The sequence below is a fragment of the Balaenoptera physalus genome (genome assembly GCF_965194825.1).
Source record: "Balaenoptera physalus genome assembly, chromosome: 10".
NCBI lineage: Eukaryota > Metazoa > Chordata > Mammalia > Artiodactyla > Balaenopteridae > Balaenoptera > Balaenoptera physalus.
The window spans coordinates 48,697,778-48,716,631 of NC_138889.1; the positions used below are offsets into that span (position 1 = coordinate 48,697,778).

The following is an 18,854-nucleotide window of genomic DNA, read 5'->3' on the forward strand; positions in this document are numbered from 1 at the left end:
TTACTGTCAAATTAAGTGAAGCAGCCCATGTAGAACAGAGAGTCCAATGGCTGAGGAGGAAAAAAAAAAAACAGGGTCTCCAGATATAGTGGTTAAAATCTTGTTATGTTTCAGGATTTTAGCCCACTTCAAATTCTTTAACTTCAGCCCTGTACAATTCAGAGAAATCCTGGGTCAACTCTATGTAAATGATACAGATAAAATGGAATTCCTGTACTTCTAGGATACATTCAAAAAGAGAACCTTCTCAAGTACTGCATCTTTGTCTTCTTGCCTGGTGTCAGCCCAGGGACACTTCTTTTCTTTTTTAATATTTATTTATTTATTTATTTATCTATCTATCTATCTATCTATCTATCTAGGCTGCACCGGGTCTTAGTTGTGGCACGAGGGATCTTCGTTGCGGCATGCAGACTCTTAGTTGCGACATACATGCGGGATCTAGTTCCCCGACCAGGGATCGAACCCAGGCCCCCTGCATTGGGAGCACAGAATCTTACCCACTGGACCACGAGGGAAGTCCCCCAGGGAGACTCTTTAAGGCCAACCTACCTGATGCATACTCTATCCCCAGACTCAGCCCTGAATAATTCCATGAGTAGCTCTTGACATCACTAACTTTATTGCTCCTTTTCCTACACAATGCACACCTGCTCATTGCCTCCTTCAGTTTGACACAATCAGCTACTCTTTCCACCTTGACCTTGCCTCCTCTCAAGGCCAAATTCATTTCTCTACCTAGGTTGAGCTCCTCAAGACAGCCCTTCCAATACCTAAGGCATAGGTAGCCCTGCCACCGGTTTCATCATGTCATCCAACAACAAAGCTCATATACTTTCAAAATGCCTTCTTCCTGTCTGTCTTTTACCCCTGGCCATCTACTATCCAGCCTAGCTAGTATCAGGACTTTCAAGTCATCCCTCTGGTGTCTCACCCCCTTTCAGCTGACAGTTTGCCTCCATTTTGCAATATATTTGCCTAGACTTTACAAAAATCAATGAGTTCAGGATAACAAGTACAATAGCCTCAGGTGGCCTCCCAAAGATTGATACCATGTTTTTGTTGACCTAGTTATTGCATTTCACTGTTACCAGAAATCAACTGATTAGGCAATTTTCAAAGTATTTTGCATCTATTTATTTCATTTTCACTAAGTAGAATGACCCTGTAAAACTCAATTGTTTATTTCCAAAAGTAGGCTTAATGCCTGGCAGTCTTAATACTTACATAATTTCCAAGAATGCCGGATCCACATTCTCTTTGAAGTCAATAATGCAAGCCACTAATTTTCCACCACTACCATTCCAATTGGGCCAAAAGATTTAGAATAATTTAGCATCCAAACAGGATATATATTCAGCATGGAAAGAACAAAGAGATTATCATTAAGTCTTTGATTAAATCACATCTTCTATTCTAGACCTCAGTTCAGTTTCATCACCAGTAAGAAGAGCATTTTTTTTAACTTTTATCTATCCTCTAAAAGTCTGAGAGTCCTTTGGGTTAGGGATTGTATTTCATTTTTCTCTGTATCCCCAATGCAAAACACAGTTCTGTCAAATAAAAACATTAGATTAATCTTGAATGAATGAATATCCATGATCTATGAAATTGTGACTTCCACGGAAATATCCAAAACCCCTGACATCATTAACAGTTCTGTAGGGCAGTAACAGCCAACCATTTATGATGAAAAAGAGCCCCAGGCACATTAAAAGCCTGTCCCAAGTTATGATATTCAGTTCTAGGCCAGGATCCCAGAGGGACAAAATGGAAAGTATGTCAGACTCTGCTTTAATTCAATGCAGCACTTGAATCTGTGCTCTCTTGGGCAAACCACTGGACATGAAAAAACCACAAATATGAAGATCAGAGAGACCTGAATGTGAATTGGATTCCATCAGTCCCTTTCAAGGTTTTGGTTTTAAGAAACAGAACTTCCCTGAGCAACGTTAAGCAAAAGGTGAGTTTTTTGGATGAAGAGAAATATCAACATGAATTCACAGGCAGGAAGTGCTGACAGGTCCCCGGAAGACTTGGTACCAGGAACTGAACCCACACCCTCCAAACCAGGCCACAGACCCACCCATCATTGAGACCCCTCTCTTTGGGGCCATCCCCTCTTCCCTCTGCACATCTCTCTACAGAGCAATTTTCCTTTTCCACTCGTAAACAGGCTAAACATGGCTGCCCAGATTCTGTTTTCTTCTGAGTGCCCATCACGGCACACTTCTTCTATGAGTGAGGATAAAGGAAGATGGATTACTTTTTTTTTTTTAATCAACATACAGTTTATTATTTTTTTATGGTAACAGATTTTTTTCAAATTGAGCTTTTAAAAAGTACATTTAACTACAAAAGTAAGATTAAATAGGTACTAATAAAATATATTTGCCCTGAAATGGTTAAGAATATACAATGTTGATACCCACATCAACAGTACATCATACATTACACGCATTACTTAAAGGTCATTTTCTTTTCAGTAATAATGTCGATAAAACCACCATATTTATTGCTTATATCAAGTGCAGGTTAAAATCCAGACAGCCTCCAAAAACAAATCCATGTGGTAAAGGACTTCTCAGTCTGGTCAGGTGAAATATTACACTTAACATGTATGAATACAGCTGAAAATGTACCAGTTCTTAAGAAGTTTTCAAGTCTTGATTTGAGGGAGTGGGTACAGTGTGAGCAGCGCCCTGGGGTGCTGGCGGGACTGGACACCCCACTTCTCTGTGGGTGTCTAGTCAACCGCACCTTCTGGGGTCTGAGGAATTTGCTAACAGACGAAAACCCCCGTGATTCACACAACACTGTCAGCTACCAGTGCCAAAACTTGCGGGGCAAAATTCATTATTTATAGGGCATGTTGCTGAGAAAAGTGTCCAGCCAACAAAAGCACCAACCAAAATGACTGACACAAACCCCATCTTAGTGAGAATAGGTTGCCAATAAAACCGCCTTTTCCTTTTCTCATTCGGTCTCGTTCAGCCTCTGCTTCATCTGCTACACCTTCTGAGCTGTGCCCTTTCCTGGCCCCCAGAAGGCGCTTGCGCAGAGCACTCTCGCTGTTTTCCTCCAGAGTATCTTGCATTTTAGAGGACAGTCCTGTATATGTCACCTGTCAGTTTTTCTTCTTCTAGGCCTCTCCTGTTGCCATTGTATTTTTCACTCATTATTTTGGATGGTGACTGATCAAAAACAGGACATAACGTCTTCGTTAGAAAGTTCTTTCCACCGCTTCTGTACACTTGAATCTCCCTTTAGAAACTTTGCTCCTTCTCTTATAGTCATGTATGAAAATCTGAGTTGATCTGGTGTCTGAATCAGCCCCATTCAGCATTTTCTCATACTCAGTAACAGTTGTTTAATGTTAATATTTTCTCCTTTTTCCATCAGAACAAGACAAGTGTCCACCAGAGAAAAGGTGCCTGACTGCCCGATGCCGGCACTACGGCGGATCACCGCAGGCCCGTGTTCAGGATTCAAGGAGCCAGATTCTCGCACTTTAAATAAGAAATTGAGAAATGAAGCTGGTGATGCAGGGTCTCCAAAATCTGGCCAGGTAGTATAATGAAAGTGAGATACTGTTCTGTAATTTATTATTTTTTTTTAATTTATTTTTTTATACAGCAGGCTCTTATTAGTCATCAATTTTATACACATCATTGTATACATGTCAATCCCAATCTCCCAATTCGTCACACCATCACCACCATCCCCCGCTGCTTTCCCCCCTTGGTGTCCATATGTTTGTTCTCTACATCTGTGTCTCAATTTCTGCCCTGCAAACCGGTTCATCTGTACCATTTCTCTAGGTTCCACATACATGCGTTAATATACGATATTTGTTTTTCTCTTTCTGACTTATTTCACTCTGTATGACAGTCTCTAGATCCATCCACGTCTCAACAAATGACCCAATTTCGTTCCTTTTTATAGTTGAGTAATATTCCATTGTATATATGTACCACATCTTCTTTATCCATTCGTCTGTCGATGGGCATTTAGGTTGCTTCCATGACCTGGCTATTGTAAATAGTGCTGCAATGAACATTGGGGTGCATGTGTCTTTTTGAATTATGGTTTTCTTTGGGCATATGCCCAGTAGTGGTATTGCTGGGTCATATGGTAATTCTATTTTCAGTTTTTTAAGGAACCTCCATACTGTTCTCCATAGTGCCTATATCAATTTACATTCCCACCAACAGTGCAAGAGGGTTCCCTTTCCTCCACACCCTCTCCAGCATTTGCTGTTTATAGATTTTCTGATGATGCCCATTCTAACTGGGGTGAGGTGATACCTCATGGTAGTTTTGATTTGCATTTCTCTAATAATTAATGATGCTGAGCAGCTTTTCATGTGCTTCTAGGCCATCTGTATGTCTTCTTTGGAGAAATGTCTATTCAGGTCTTCTGCCCATTTTTGGAATGGGTTGTTTGTCTTTTTAATATTGAGCTGCATGAGCTGTTTATATATTTTGGAGATTAATCCTTTGTCCGTTGATTTGTTTGCAAATATTTTCTCCCATTCTGAGGGTTGTCTTTTTGTCTTGTTTATGGTTTCCTTTGCTGTGCAAAAGCTTTGAAGTTTCACTAGGTCCCATGTGTTTATTTTTGTTTTTATTTCCATGACTCCAGGAGGTGGATCAAAAAAGATCTTGCTGTGATTTATGTCAAAGAGTGTTCTTCCTAAGTTTCCCTCTAAGAGTTTTATAGTGTCCGGTCTTACATTAAGGTCTCTAATCCATTTTGAGTTTATTTTTGTGTATGGTGTTAGGGAATATTCTAATTTCATTCTTTTACATGTAGCTGTCCAGTTTTCCCAGCACCACTTACTGAAGAGACTGTCTTTTCTCCATTGTATATCCTTGCCTCCTTTGTCATAGATTAGTTGACCATAGATGCGTGGGTTTATCTCTGGGCTTTCTATCTTGTTCCATTGATCTATGTTTCTGTTTTTGTGCCAGTACCATATTGTCCTGATTACTGTAGCTTTGTAGTATACTCTGAAGTCAGGGAGTCTGATTCCTCCAGCTCCGTTTTTTTCCCTCAAGACTGCTTTGGCTATTCAGGGTCTTTTGTGTCTCCATACAAATTTTAAGATTTTTTGCTCTAGTTCCGTAAAAAATGCCATTGGTAATTTGATAGGGATTGCATTGAATCTGTAGATTGCTTTGGGTAGTATAGTCATTTTCACAATATTGATTCTTTCAATCCAAGAACATGGTATATCTCTCCATCTGTTGGTATCATCTTTAATTTCTTTTATCAGTGTCTTATAGTTTTCTGCATACAGGTCTTTTGTCTCCCTCGGTAGGTTTATTCCTAGGTATTTTATTCTTTTTGTTGAAGTGGTAAATGGGAGTGTTTCCGTAATTTCTTTTTCAGATTTTTCATCATTAGTGTATAGGAATGCAAGAGATTTCTGTGCATTAATTTTGTATCCTGCAAATTACCAAATTCTATGATTAGCTCTAGTAGTTTTCTGGTGGCATTTTTAGGATTCTCTATGTATAGTATCATGTCATCAGCAAACAGTGACAGTTTTACTTCTTCTTTTCCAATTTGTATTCCTTTTATTTCTTTTTCTTCTCTGATTGCCGTGGCTAGGACTTCCAAAACTATGTTGAATAATAGTGGTGAGAGTGGACATCCTTGTCTCGTTCCTGATCTTAGAGGAAATGCTTTCAGTTTTTCACCATTGAGAATGATGTTTGCTGTGGGTTTGCCATATATGGCCTTTATTATGTTGAGGTAGGTTCCCTCTATGCCCACTTTCTGGAGAGTTTTTATCATAAATGGGTGTTGAATTTTGTCAAAAGCTTTTTCTGCATCTATTGAGATGATCATATGGTTTTTATTCTTCAATTTGTTAATATGGTGTATCACATTGATTGATTTGTGTATATTGAAGAATCCTTGCATCCCTGGGATAACTCCCATTTGATCATGGTGTATGATCCTTTTAATGTGTTTTTGGATTCTCTTTGTTAGTATTTTGTTGAGGATTTTTACATCTATATTCATCAGTGATATTCGTCTGTAATTTTCTGTTCTTGTAATATCTTTGTCTGGTTTTGGTATCAGGGTGATGGTGGCCTCATAGAATGAGTTTGGGAGTGTTCCTTCCTCTGCAATTTTTTGGAAGAGTTTGAGAAAGATGGGTGTTAGCTCTTCTCTAAATGTTTGATAGAATTCACCTGTGAAGCCATCTGGTCCTGGACTTTTGTTTGTTGGAAGATTTTAAATCACAGTTTCAATTTCATTACTTGTGATTGGTCTGGTCATATTTTCTATTTCTTCCTGGTTCAGTCTTGGAAGGTTATAACTTTCTAAGAATTTGTCCATTTCTTCCAGGTTGTCCATTTTATTGGCTGGGAGTTGCTTGTAGTAGTCTCTTATGATGCTTTGTATTTGTGTGGTGTCTGTTGTAACTTCTCCTTTTTCATTTTTAATTTTATTGATTTGAGTCCTCTCCCTCTTTCTCTTGATGACTCTGGCTAATGGTTTATCAATTTTGTTTATCTTCTCAAAGAACCAGCTTTTAGTTTTATTGAGCTTTGCTATTGTTTTCTTTGTTTCTATTTCATTTATTTCTGCTCTGATCTTTATGATTTCCTCCCTTCTGCTAATTTTGGGTTTTGTTTGTTCTTCTTTCTCTAGTTCCTTTAGGTGTAAGGTTAGATTGTTTATTTGAGATTTTTCTTGTTTCCTGAAGTAGGCTTGTATAGCTATAAACTTCCCTCTTAAGAAATGCTTTTGCTGCATTCCATAGGTTTTGGATCATCATGTTTTCATTGTCATTTGTCTCTAGGTATTTTTTGGTTTCCTCTTTGATTTCTTCACTGATCTCTTGGTTATTTAGTAACGTATTTTTTAGCCTCCATGTGTTTGTGTTTTTCACGTTTTTTCCCCTGTAATTCATTTCTAATCTCATAGTGTTGTGGTCAGAAAAGATGCTTGATATGATTTCAATTTTCTTAAGTTTACTGAAGCTTGAGTTGTGACCCAAGATGTGATCTATCCTGGAGAATGTTTCATGCGCACTTGAGAAGAAAGTGTAATCTGCTGTTTTTGGATGGAATGTCCTATAAATATCAATTAAATCTACCTGGTCTATTGTGTCATTTAAAGCTTCTGTTTCCTTATTTATTTTCATTTTGGATGATCTGTCCATTGGTGTAAGTGAGGTGTTAAAGTCCTCCACTATTTTTGTGTTACTGTCAATTTCCTCTTTTATAGCTGTTAGCAGTTGCCTTATGTATTGAGGTGCTCCTATGTTGGGTGCATATATATTTATAATTGTTATATCTTCTTCTTGGATTGATCCCTTGATCATTATGTAGTGTCCTTCCTTGTCTCTTGTAATATTCTTTATTTTAAAGTCTATTTTATCTGATATGAGTATTGCTACTCCAGCTTTCTTTTGATTTCCATTTGCATGGAATATCTTTTTCCATCCCCTCACTTTCCATCTGTATATGTCCCTAGGTCTGAAGTGGGTCTCTTGTAGACAGCATATATATGGGTCTTGTCTTTGTATCCATTCAGCAAGCCTGTGTCTTTTGGTTGGAGCATTTAATCCATTCACGTTTAAGGTAATTATCAATATGTATGTTCCTGTTACCATTTTCTTAATTGTTTTGGGTTTGTTTTTGTAGGTCCTTTTCTTCTCTTGTGTTTCCCACTTAGAGAAGTTCCTTTAGCATTTGTTGTAGATCTGGTTTGGTGGTGCTGAATTCTCTTAGCTTTTGCTTGTCTGTAAAGCTTTTGATTTCTCCATCGAATCTGAATGAGATCCTTGCTGGGTAGAGTAATCTTGGTTGTAGGTTCTTCCCTTTCATCACTTTAAGTGTATCATGCCACTCCCTTCTGGCTTGTAGAGTTTCTGCTGAGAAATCAGCTGTTAACCTTGGGAGCTGTTAACCTTGGGAGCTGTTAACCTTGGGAGTTCCCTTGTATGTTATTTGTCGTTTTTTCCTTGCTGCTTTCAGTAATTTTTCTTTGTCTTTAATTTTTGCCAACTTGATTACTATGTGTCTTGGCGTGTTTCTCCTTGGGTTTATCCTGTATGGGACTCTCTGCACTTCCTGGACTTGGGTGGCTGTTTCCTTTCCCATGTTAGGGAAGTTTTCGACTATAATCTCTTCAAATATTTTCTCGGGTCCTTTCTCTCTCTCTTCTCCTTCTGGGACCCCTATAATGCGAATGTTGTTGCATTTAATGTTGTCCCAGAGGTCTCTTAGGCTGTCTTCATTTCTTTTCATTCTTTTCTCTTTATTCTGTTCTGCAGCAGTGAATTCCACCATTCTGTCTTCCAGGTCACTTATCCGTTCTTCTGCCTCAGTTATTCTGCTATTGATTCCTTCTAGTGTAGTTTTCATTTCAGCTATTAAATTGTTCATCTCTGTTTGTTTGTTCTTTAATTCTTCTAGGTCTTTGTTAATCATTTCTTGCATCTTCTCAGTCTTTGCCTCCATTCTTTTTCCGAGGTCCTGGATCATCTTCACTATCATTATTCTGAATTCTCTTTCTGGAAGGTTGCCTATCTTCACTTCATTTAGTTGTTTTTCTGGGGTTTTATCTTGTTCTTTCATCTGGTACGTAGCCCTCTGCCTTTTCATCTTGTCTATCTTTTTGTGAATGTGGCTTTTGTTCCACAGCCTGCAGGAGTGCAGTTCTTTTTGCTTCTGAGATACTGTTCTGGCTTCACCACTATTGGTAGTTCCTAACTGCAGCAGATGGACTGTGTAATAGGACTTCACGTCTTCTGACAGGAACTTCACACTGAGTCCCGTTTCCTCAAGTAGCATCTCTCCTTTGCCTTTTGTTGGCCAGTACTGTGCACATTTAAGTGATTCTTTCTCCACAATTCGGTTTAGTATGACAACTGCTTTGGTCTTTTGCTGCCAAACCATGAGCCAGAAATGACAACCTGTATTAGGAAGTGGATACTCTGTTAAGATGTAACTCCTCTGCCCCTCTTCTATGTCAACTAAGCTGGCATTAATAAATCATTTTCAGCATTTTGCTGTTTAACATGACTGTGATCGTATGGGCTTACATCTCTGTATATGTGTCGATTTCTGTTTTCTGGAACCTTGACCACTCTGAGGATAGTCATGGGACTCACTGCAAATTTCCGCGCTCCTTCCAGGAAGCTCTGAGGGGATGCTCGGGCTGCCGTGCTCTGGCCGCCCAGCCACGGCCCGGCCGCTCTCCCCAGAAGATGGATCCCTGTTTCAGCCTTTGCATCAACAGGGGAACACCATGGCCTTGGAATTAAAGGAGCCATTGGCTTTACATACTTACGCAGGGGAAAGAGGATAGACTTGTTTTAAGTAAATTAAAACACATTCAGAGAGTAACTGAGCCTACAGTAGCTGCAAATAAATAAGGAAGAAAATAAAATGGCATTCCTTAAAATTCACAGTGGGGTGAAGGAAAATATTTGACTCATAGGTTTTAGATTTACAACTTTAGGATTGGATGATGTGCCCAAGCACACTTCTTAGTTTTTCTCAAGCCAGACTGCGATGAGGTAGAGAGAATGAGAGGTGAAGAAGTAAAGAAAGTGAGACAACCTGCTCTCTCAAGAACTTGAAACTAGGTACAAGGACTATGAGATGCAAGCTTAAAGCAGAGTGGGGTGAAGTTGGTGTGTGTGTGTGTGTGTGTGTGTGTGTTTGTAAGAAAGATAAGATTTGCACCTCTCTGTGAGCTGAAAGATAAGATACCAAAGAAAAGGAGAATTCAGAAGCAAGATGCTGGAGAAGGGAGTGGTGCCAGGAGCACAGATGAGGGAAGACACTTCTTCCCCCCAGATGATGGAGCCCCTACCAGCTTTTCCAGCTCCTCTCCCAACACGGCCCCAACATGTCCTGCATTCTAGGCCTTCTCTCACTCTGTCTGTGATCATGTCACGCTATCTCATGCCTTCATGGTCTTGTACACATTGTTCCCTCCACCTGGAGTGCTGGTCACCCAATTGTCTCCTATTGAACTCTCACTCGCCCTCTCAGACACGACTCACAGATCACTTTCTCTGGGGAACTTTCCTGATTCTTCCATTCAAGAAAAGTAAATGCTTCTCCTCTGGTGTTCAAAGACTTGTAAGATACACATTTATCGGTGTTATTATTCCTTCTAACCCCCCACCAGAGTGGAAGTACCTCAAGGGGGAAGGCCTATGCCCAATTCATACTGATTGAACATTCAAGAGATTTTGAATGAATGAATGAATGAATGAGGAAAGGAAAATCACTGTGTGCTTTAAGAGCTTTGAGATGGAGAAGAAAAGTACAGCCTCTTGCTGGGCTGAGAAGGATGGGACAGGGTGAAGCTTGAAGAGAAAACAAAACTGTCGGGACAGTCTCTGATGGGAATTCACTGGAAAGTCAGAGATGATGGAAGGATTTGGAAGCAGAGTGACAGCCTAGCCAAAGTTTGCATGCCAGTGGCATCAACTAATAAATAGAAATCCACAAAATTGAAGTTGGTGACCTTCCTGTAAAGGAAAAAGCAACTCTCCCACACTCAATAGCTTTATCTGAGAAATAAATTAAGAGTGATCAAGTCAGATTTGTGAGACCACAGGGACAGAGTGTCTCAGACAGCTGGGGCTTTCTAAAAGGCATAAAAATACCAACATTCTGTCAAGGTCCATGATCAAAGCCTTGCCAGACTCAACTCATGAAGAAGAAAATCCACTTAATAGTATTAAGAAAATCTTTGACTTCTAATCTGTTGCTGTGCAAAAATTTGAATTTTGCTCACCAAGAATTAAGTATCAATTAGAATGTTTTTTAAAATCTGTATGGTAAACATGATTTAGCAATAGTAACTGATTTGTGTGGCTAGTAGGAAATCATCAGATATAAATCTAATAGAAACTTGAGTGCACTTTCCCTTTACTGGAACTCTGCAATACCAGAACATCATGGAATGTTAGACCTCAGAGGAACCCTGAAGAACATCTAAGCCAATAACCCCATCTTCTCAGAGGCCAGAGAGGAAAAGTGACTTTTCAGGCCTCTCATCTCATTAGTGGTGGAACTCAGCTGGAAACACAACTTTTCTCATCTTTCCATCAAATGATCTTCCCTCTGCACCATGTCATGAAAATAAAGTTAAATTATGTTCAATTAAAGAATTATTCAGTATGGTTTGCTGTCCAAAAGAATTAGCTTAAATAATGTTTTCATGCCAAAAATGGTAACCCCTCAGATAGCCAGAAAATACTATTGTTTTCTGGAACCCTTCGTTTCCTTGGAGCTTCAGAAAGTCTTGGTTTTACTGAACAAACACTACGTGCTCTAAGAGTTTGGAAAAGAAAAGATTGTGACTGATGTAGGCAATGGTAGGTAGAGAATGGAAAAGAGAAAACTTGACCAGAAAGCCTGGAAAAATGGACTGAATCCATGGAGTCAGGAGAAAGAATCGCATCCCTGACCAAGATAAAAGAAAATATCACAATGAAAGATTCAAGGGAAACTGATTGATTGCCAAGTTTGGATTGGAATTAATTTGTTTAGAACAGTGTTTCTCAGAGCGTATTCTACAGAACACTGGTTCCCTAATATACTCTATAAAAACATAGTAATAATAGAGGAGAAATTCTGTGTTCTCGTGATTGAGAGATGCTATTCACCCTCTCGAAGAGCCCCGGTGCACATTAGGTTATTAAAGGTGCCAAGTGTTCCTACAGTCAAGTTTCTTTATTTTTTTTTTTGGTACGATACTTTAAAAATTCAAAAGCCATTCTTAGTTCAAGGGCCGTACAGAAAGATGCCACCACTCGATTTTCAGCTCTTTGCAGACCCCTGCCATTGAGGCCTCTTTCGTGCTTTTTTTTACATAATGCTTGTTAATATCCTATGACCCCTAGTTCTGCTGGAGACATTTGAGAAAATACAGTTTAGAGAATTGACTCTTGAATATTGAACATAATGATCAACTGGAGAGCATGTTTCGTGCAGCTCTCTGGGCCTGGAATCTGCATTTTCATCAAGCCCTCTAGGTTGATTCGGCTACGGGTGGTCCAAGAATCACACACTGAAGGGAACGCTGACAGTCAAGGAAAAACTAGGGTGATGATGACCTTGCGGTTGAAGGCCAAGAGGTGGCCACAGACAATGAGGGAAAACTGAGCTAGACCTCAGTTATCCCAGAGAACATTTCAAAGCTTATCTAGGGGAAAAATGCCATCCCCCTGAAATAATCAATGGAAGATTTTCCTGAGAGGAGGAACAGCTATAGCCCTACTACCCAAGGTTCCCTGTGCCCTTGGGGATGTCTCACTAAGCATCTTCTGCCACCACCACTGGAGACTAGTGGGGTGGGTGAGAGGGGCTTCCCCCCTTTCCTAAATTTTTTGTGGTACAGCTGAGCAAGGAGAGGCATTCTTTCAGGGCTTCAGTAAATCTTCTGGAAAACAAAAGAAGAAAGAGAGCAATATGTATGTGAATAAACTAGCTCTCAAGTCTTCACTCAGCTCAGTAATAGGCTTTCTTCTCTGGAGCTTGTAGGCTTCACCCTGTAGAAGCTTCTAGCTTGTTTTTATAGTGTGGGTGATTTCAGAGGTGTGCCGGAGTCGGCTCAGCTGTGCGTATCTCTTCCCACCTCCCTGTTCAGTGATTGCCTTCATTTTGGTAGCTTGAAATCGGCCATGGTGGGAGTATTTACACCACAGAAATCAGCAAAAATCAGGGCATTGTTTATTTATCTATTTTTCAGAGCTAGTTGTTAAACAGTTATCAACACATCACTGCTTCAAACTCACCATCCAGAATGCATCATAGCTCCATGGGTAAAAGTGCAAGCTATATGTTCACACAGACCTTGTATTGAATCCCAAGACCATCTCCTTTACTAGTTATAAAACTCTTACTCTCTCAGTCTCAGTCTCCCCTTCTGTAAAACTGGAGATAATCACTCCTTCCATTTTAGGGCTGAGATTCCTATATAAAGAAATTTAGCCCAATACCTGACACATGGTAAGTTACCACAGGTGAGTCTAGACATCTTAAGGCCTTAAAAGTAGAACCAAGAGAGGCCCTGAGAAAAACAGGAGTTCTCCATCCCTCCTACCTAATGCTTTCCAAGGTTCACTTTCCTGTCTGAGAACCCTGCCTCTTCAACTGGTGATCGACAGTGAGAATATTTTCAGAGAGCTCTCACTTTACATGCAGGATTTTTTTCTATAGATTAAATTGACTACTTTTATCAGGATACAACCCAATAAAGCCCCGCTACCACAAGAGATGCACATATACAGCAGCAGGTGGCGTATGTTTTATTACAGTACCTCCAAACCAATAATTATGCCTCGTCTAGAGCACTTGCTACTTTCTTCCCCACAAGCAGACCTCAAGGACAGACACTGTGTCTGGGTCCCCTTTATATATACTGAACACAGATTTCTTGAATGACTGAGACAGCAATTAGCAAGAGAAAATGTAAAATTTTTATGAATCTTAATGTAGATTTTACTTTCCTGCCTCAGTAAGTAAGAGCAGTCTGAAAGCAGTCAAGCCATCCCCAGGTGTCTGAGGATTCTATGAGGCCTCCAGACCCTCATTACCAACATCAGTTCTCCCCACCTGGAACTGTAGCTGGAGAAGAAAGCTGCCCTAAAGCCATATTAGTCACGGGGCAGCTCAGAGATGCTGATTGTTTAGACTAAATCCCTAAGATCCAGTTGTTTTCTTGTTATCTGCCTCTCCTAAGGACTGAGACGATTCACAGTGAGGTACAGTTCCACAATCCAGGTTGATTAAGGTCTCAAAACCCAGATCTCACTCGTCCGGTGAAAGCAGAGCTGCGGGACCTGAAAGTTTGCTCCCTTCTGCCCCTTCCAGTCTCTCTTCAAGAGCCCAGCTGTCTTCCGCAATTCTCCAAACATTTCTCTTACTTCTGTTCTAAAGGACAGTCCTTTTTTTCCAAAGGACTTTAATTGATTTAGACCAGAAATTAGTATGCAACACACAGACCCAGATATGTGAGCAGGGAGGAAGATCAACGTGTCACCTATTTCATTCGCTGTAATTTAATTACCAGCAGAAATTCTTTGCAGCTGTGTGTTCCCCATAGCCGTTGATGTTCAGAGTGTGAGGACAACTTCATTTGGAAGAGGTTTCCAAGAAGAGCTTCTGCAAAACTTGGGCTTGGAAAATTCAGGCGTCTGCAGGAAATAGCTTCCAAGGTAAGAATAGCTCACTCCTTAACATCCTTTATTCAGGAAATGTCTGTCACGGGTCTACTACGTACATATTGCACGGCGTCAGGTACTGGAGTCCGGGACAGGAAGCCCCTGGCCCACAAGGGAGCTTGCATACCAGTGAGGGATCAACACTGAAACGCTGCCTACACTAAATAAAGAATTGATGATACGTGATGGTAAATATCATGAAAGGGAAGAGCTACCAGAGGAGATGGTAGAGCTCTGCAGGTGTTAGGGGTGGTTCTCTGAGGAACAGACACTAAAAACAAGATTTAAAAGATGAGAGGTGGGCCTGGCATAGCATAGAGAATATTTTAAAATAAAGGACTAGGAGGGGCAAAACAGCCCAAGGTGGAAAAGAGCAAACCGAGAAACCGAAACATCAAGGTGGCTGAAGCGTAATGAGGGAGACGGGGGCTCCCGTGCGATGGTCAAGGCAAGGAGTTTGGCTCTTTTCTTAAGAGCAATGGGAAACCATGACAGCGTTTCCGGGCAGTGAGTGGCATCCTCAGCTTTGCATTTTTTTAATATATAAATTTATTTATTTTATTTATTTATTTTTGGCTGCGTTGGGTCTTCGTTGCTGCGCGCGGGCTTTTCTCTAGTTGCGGCGAGTGGGAGCTACTCTTCGTTGCGGTACGCAGGCTTCTCATTGGGTGGCTTCTCTTGTTGCGGAGCATGGGCTCTAGGCGTGCCGGCTTCAGTAGTTGTGGCACACAACTAGGACTAACCGGCTCGCCCTCATCGTGTCTGACTCAGGACCTAGTCCTGAGTCAGACACGATGAGGGCGAGCCGGTTAGTAGCCCTGTGACCTTGCACAGCTGCTTTGCTTTCCCTCTTGTGCCCCAGTTTCTATATCTTACTGCAAAATGGGGCTAATCCAGCTGTCTCCTGGGGTTTCCTGAGGGTTCCTAGGAAGTAAGTGGGTTCATACGTGCAAAGATTCTTTAGCACAGAAGCTGCCCCTGAGAAGCCCTCAATTTGGACCCAAGTTTGAATCGCACCTCGGCCACTTAGCCTCTGTGACTCTGGCAGGTTAACAAAGTTCTCTGGGTCTCAGCTTCCTCAGCTGTGAAAATGGGGATGTAAAACCTACCTGGAAAGGTGGTGGTGGAGATTAAATGAGCGAGGGCTACTCAGTTTTATTTCTGCCTCTGTGTCCGCACAGGGAGGGGCACCAGGAGCTGGGAAGGCGGGAGGTGGAGGGAATGGAAATGAGACAACTTTGAGCGCAGACCCAGGACTTCAGAGGCAGCCGGGTAACGCCCTCATTCCACACCCACCTCTCTGCATAAAGAGGATGGAAATTATTCAGAGTGAAGTGGAATCTGCCAGGTGTCCCTGGGGAGAGACTCTAACTAGCATTTAAAGGGATGCTGGAAACGGATATGCTGATGAGGTAAAGCCCTTCAGCTTGGACCCGCTCAGCCCTAAAACCGTGCATCCTGCTCCAACAAGGGAAGCAGAGGAAACCACCCCAAGTTGCTTTCCTGTTTTGCAGTTGAGGAGGGCACTTTGTGTTTATTCTGCCAGCTCCAGATCGTCAGCGTAAAGTCAGCTTGCTCGGGGTAGTGCGCTATTTTTTTAAATAAATTTATTCATTTATTTGTATTTATTTTTGGCTGCACTGGGTCTTCGTTGCTGCGCGCAGGCTTTCTCTAGTTGGGGTGAGCGGGAACTACTCTTTGTTGCGGTGTGCAGGCTTCTCATTGTGATGGCTTCTCTTGTTGCAGAACACAGGCTCTAGGCACGCAAGCTTCAGTAGTTGCAGCACACAGGCTCAGTAGTTGTGGCTCGCGGGCTTAGTTGCTCCGCGGCATGTGGGATCTTCCCAGACCAGGGCTCGAACCCGTGTCCCCTGCATTGGCAGGTGGATTCTTAACCACTGCACCACCAGGGAAGCCCCAGGGGTGGTGCGCTTTTATTCCCTTATTCCACACAGTCACGAACACCCACTTGGTGCCAGGCACCTTGCCACAGAGCAGTGAGGCTCGGTGTGTGCCTCGAGGACCTCACAGTCAGTGCGGGCAAGGGCAGTAGCATCAAACGGCACAATAAGGGCTACCATGGGGGCAGGACACGGAGCTGCGGCGGCCCAGTTAGAGAGACTTCATCAGGGAAGGGGGTATCTGAGCTGTGTTTTGTACTGAGTAGAAGAAATGAAAACAAAGTGGGCACCCTGAGCTGGGCACTGCTCAAGCATCATCTCTGAGTTGGGAAGAAAGGCAATGCAGGTGGAGGAAAGAAACCGTGTGGGCAAAGGCAGGGAGGTGGGGGAGGGGATCTCAACCCCTGAACTGAGCCACCAAATACCCCCAAGAAAAGGCCTGACCAATCAGAATGGAAGGAGAGTTGCCAGAGAATTCTTTGTACCAAGGCAGTTCAGAGATGAAATAAATCTAAAGAGCAGCAGAGCTAGTGAAGTCCATAGACTAACTGGTCATTCTCTCAAATGAGAGGAAACTGGGGGATCAGAGAGGTAAGGACACAAGCCCAGTGTCACACAGCAGTGAACTCACAGCCAGGACTGGAAGCCAGGTTTCCTCTTTGCCACCCAGGCGTGGATTCCTTTCTCTGCACTAAAGCAAGGGTCCCTGGGGGCCAACGATGCTCATTCTGGACAACAAACTGGGAGTTCTACTAACACAGTGTACTAATAGCCTTGGGCCAAGAACACCCTGTAGCCCTCTTGCTCATATATCAAGGGCTGGGAGAGGGAGGAAGGAGAGGAGGCAAACCCAGACTCACCAGGACCCAACCTACCAATCAAAGGAAAACAAAGGCTTACACAATACCTGGTATTGGAAACAATCTAAACTTCCGACATTAGGAGAATGATTAAACAATAATGAATTTACTCAACTGACTGTTCCTCAGCTATTAAGATTTTACAAATATAGTAATATTAAAATACCTTAATACTAAGAAAAAAAGATATAAAGTAATAATAATATATTAATACTATCTAAAAGAAAAAAGCAGAAAACAATAACTGAAAAGGCAAACTAAAAATGTTGGCAAATGATTATTTTGGTAAGTAAGGATTTTGCTAAATTAAAATGAGCTCAAAGTAATTTTTAACATTTTAATTATGTAGTTTTTTCAAATTGTCTTTAATCAGCATGTTATGCCTTTATAATACTAAGGTATACACAACATATATCCGTAAATAACTATCTATATAGACATATGTAAACGATATTTCTCACTTCTGTTGGAAAGACCAGGCTAGCCATGTTTAAGGTCAGTTAACAGGCAATTCATGTACATCTGCTTATGTGCCCAGAATTGTGCTACATTGTGGAAGATAGAAAAAAATTAGAAGATACAGACTTGTGCTCTAAGTCTTAGAGGAATTTGACTAGTACAAGTGCAGACTCTGGTGTATAGCAGGTCCTCATTAACTATTCATTGAATGAATGAGTGAGTGAGTACAAGTCCGTGAGGGCTCTATGTAGAGACAGAGAGTCTGTGATCAGCTCAGCCGCATCCTCACCCCATCCACTCAGGGGAAAGTCCTGGAACTGCTTTTCCCAGAGTCCCTTTCAGTTCTTGGCTCTGGGTCCGTTCTGCCAAAGAGAGGCTCTTGAGGGGCTTTGGAAGACTGAGGACGAGAAGTCATTATGTCCCAGGGGCAGCTGTTTGCAGGCACGTGAGCATTTGGCAGATGTTTGGACCCTGAGAACCACCCTTTTTGGTACCACAAGCTGTTGAATCACCAATCACAGCTCCCAGCCCTTCTGGGCAGTGCCCTGGGAATTCCTCCCCTTGGGGTAGCAGCTGAGACCTCTGCACTTCAGGATTTCCTGAAAATGGAAATCTCCACATTCCAATGGCCGTGGAAATCTCTAATTCCCTGTATTAAACCTGTTTCTACTTGAAATACCTAGAGTGACTTCTGTTCCGCCCAAACCATGACTAATATGGGCGACATAATGAAATAATGCAGGACTGAGTGGGTCCTGGTGTTTTACGAGTTACACGAATGCTGGCAAAGCTGAGTCATGGGATCCAGTCTAAGCTAGAAGAAACAACTAGACATGTGAATTACATGTGTGTGGATGAATGACTCTCCTTCCTTCTTGCTTCATTCTGGCATCCCTTCAATCCTTCCCTCACTCATTCAGTTTCTTTCTCTAAAGCTTCTGCTTTTACCATCAGGAGAGATGAGAAAAGCATGTCATCAGCTTTTTTCTAACAGCTGCTAATAAATATTGATTTTTTTTCCCAGGAGGATCTCATTTGGGTAATTAACAGTTTGGTTTCCTGGCAGTGGTGGCCAAACCCCCCACATACGCCAAAGGTAGTCTTTCCCAAGTCACTGAGACATCGCAAGCCCAGGCCACTCATTTTCTGGGACTGCTTCTGGGTGAATTCAGCCCCTACATCCTCAGGGGCCATGCAAGAGTGGCACAGAGCTCACTCCAGTCTGGCAGATGCACTCAATGCCAAGGACAGGTTTGGCCATCTCATTCATATTCATTATCCATCCACTCAGTACACACATGCAGACACTGGTGGTGGATGATGGAGACACAATGGCAGCAAGACATGGTCCCCATCCTGGAGGAACTCAGATAATCTAGGATAGCAACCAATGCTAAAAATTACAATCATAGAAGGGTG

The 18,854-nt window shown here is 41.8% G+C and overlaps 1 pseudogene across 1 annotated transcript; it reads right to left on the reverse strand.

Moving 5' to 3' along the window:
- Positions 1–367: 367 nt before the first annotated feature.
- LOC309636430 (tyrosine-protein phosphatase non-receptor type 2 pseudogene) lies at positions 368–14,885 on the reverse strand (annotated as a pseudogene). Its single transcript has 2 exons — positions 7,934–14,885; positions 368–3,608 (listed from the first exon to the last, which is right to left on the reverse strand). The product of its transcript is annotated as a tyrosine-protein phosphatase non-receptor type 2 pseudogene (transcript).
- Positions 14,886–18,854: the final 3,969 nt, after the last annotated feature.